Source organism: Tachyglossus aculeatus, chromosome X1 (genome assembly GCF_015852505.1).
Source record: "Tachyglossus aculeatus isolate mTacAcu1 chromosome X1, mTacAcu1.pri, whole genome shotgun sequence".
NCBI classification, from domain to species: domain Eukaryota; kingdom Metazoa; phylum Chordata; class Mammalia; order Monotremata; family Tachyglossidae; genus Tachyglossus; species Tachyglossus aculeatus.
This window is the reverse complement of record NC_052101.1, coordinates 68,582,209-68,584,447: the sequence shown is the minus strand read 5'-3', so window position 1 is coordinate 68,584,447 and position 2,239 is coordinate 68,582,209. Positions and strand designations below refer to the sequence as shown.

The 2,239-nt window shown below is 43.3% G+C and overlaps 1 non-coding gene across 1 annotated transcript; it reads right to left on the bottom strand.

The window, feature by feature from the left end:
* Window positions 1–1,016: 1,016 nt before the first annotated feature.
* On the bottom strand, window positions 1,017–1,154 carry LOC119920315. The gene has a single exon (XR_005448071.1). It is a non-coding gene; the product is annotated as a small nucleolar RNA SNORA7 (small nucleolar RNA).
* Window positions 1,155–2,239: the final 1,085 nt, after the last annotated feature.

The window sequence follows — 2,239 nt, the reverse complement described above, 5'->3', positions numbered from 1 at the left end:
TTAATAGACTAGGCCTCTGTTTCCTCTGTTATGAATGGTGGTCAGTCTGGTTTCTAGACTTGTCTTCTTCTGATCCCACCTTACTTCACCCATGTCTCTTTATAGATATGGGATCCTGCCCTGCCTGGGAGAAATTGCTCAGTAATGGTTCATACTAAGTTAAATACCCAATCCATGGAATGCGCAGATTGAAACCAATGTGGCAAGTGAGTAAACTCTGTTTTTCTGTAAGGCAGGGGTTGTGTTTATGCAAAACCTTTTATTAAGAATAACTCACATTCTAATAATAATACTGTGTCCGAAGCAGCATGTGAGTGTACATATGCACATGATTTCTTCCGACACCATGGCACATTGTATCCAAGCAAGCTGCTGTTGTTTGTTGGACCAACATTCCCATAATTCTCTAACAAGATTTTAACTGACATGTAGTGAAAATACAAGTTCTGGCAGAACTGAGTGTGTTCTGGATATTTTGGTTTTCCTATTTTTATTGACGTGTAGAACCACTGTAGATTAGATGACATACAATTAAGGGTTTGGAGAGTATTGCTTAGAACAGTGCTTGACGCATAGAAGCGCTTAACATACCATGAAAATAATAATTTGGAGACAAAAAGCTATATGCATTCAGGTGAGGAAAACCTGTCGACTTCCACCCCCCCCCCCCCCACCTCCCATCTCCTTGAACACTCAAACCTAGAATATTTCTCCTAGGGGACAGTACAGTACAGGAAAATAGAGCACTCCACTCAGCTTAATGATCTCATTTACATTAATCTTTTACCTTGTCTCATCTTATGCTGTGGAGTTGTTTCCGACCCATAGCGACTCTGTGGACACATCTCTCCCAGAGCTCTCCACCTCTATCTGCAATCGTTCTGGTAGTGGATCCATAGAGTATTCTTGGTAAAAATACGGAAGCAGTTTACCATTGCCACCTTCCGTGCAGTAAACTTGAGTCTCCACCCTCGACTCTCTCCTGTGCCGCTGCTGCCCAGCACAGGTGAGTTTTCACTTATAGCAGATTGGCTTCCACTCGCTAGCCACTGCCCAAGCTAGGAATGGATTGGGTATGGCTCTGCTTGACTCTCCTTCCCACAGCCGAGACTGGTAGAGTTCTAGAAACTCTCCAGGTGCGATCCTGAGAGGGGCCTTCCTTTACCACTCCCATGCTTTTTCTACAATGTAGCTCTAAATATATGTAAATACCTATCTATGAACAAGTAGAGTAGACATCTACTTGAAGCAAAATCTTCAACCTAGTCAGGGAGAGGACCAGAAATAGGCAAGATGATGGAATAAGGGAGAGAAGGTAGAACAGTCCTCTAACCTGTGAGCTCCTTGTAGACAGGGAATATGTCTTCTAATTCTGTTATACTCTACTCTCCCAGGCACTTAGTAAAGTGCTCTGCACATAGTAAGCACTCAATAAATACAATTGCTTTATTAACCAGGTGGCAGTATCTCTGGGAAAAGCTATCACATTGCCCTCTCCGACCATACAAATCTTGGGAAGAAGGGTCCTTACCCCTGGCTTATCTGACATCTATGGAAAACATTCCACTGACTGTCCACAGGGATCCCTGGTGTCACCAGAACTGAGCAGATGATTTCTTCTACAGAAGATCCTTCTTTCTGATCGGTGAAAAACATCAGAAGTAAAGCACAGTAGCTGCACACATTCAATGAAGCTTTCATAAATCAGATAATTCAGCCATGTAAATGCATTGGTCCTAAGTAGGAGAAATTTGTTGTTCCCATTATCATTGGAACATTAGAAATGTTGGAATCAATCAATCGTATTTATTGAGCACTTACTGTGTGCAGAGCACTGTACTAAGTGCTTGGGAAGTACAAGTTGGCAACATATAGAGACGGTCCCTACCCAACAGTGGGCTCATAGTCTAGAAGGGGGAGACAGAGAACAAAACAAAACATATTAACAAAATAAAATAAATAGAATAGATATGTACAAGTAAAATAAATAAATAAATAAAGTAATAAATATGTACAAACATATATACATATATACAGGTGCTGTGGGGAAGGGAAGGAGGTAAGGTGGAGGGGATGGAGAAGGGGAGGAGGGGGAGAGGAAGGAGGGGGCTCAGTCTGGGAAGGCCTCCTGGAGGAGGTGAGCTCTCAGTAGGGCCTTGAAGGGAGGAAGAGAGCTAGCTTGTCAGATGTGGGGAGGGAGGGCATTCCAGGCCAGGAGGATGACGTGGGCCGGGGGTCG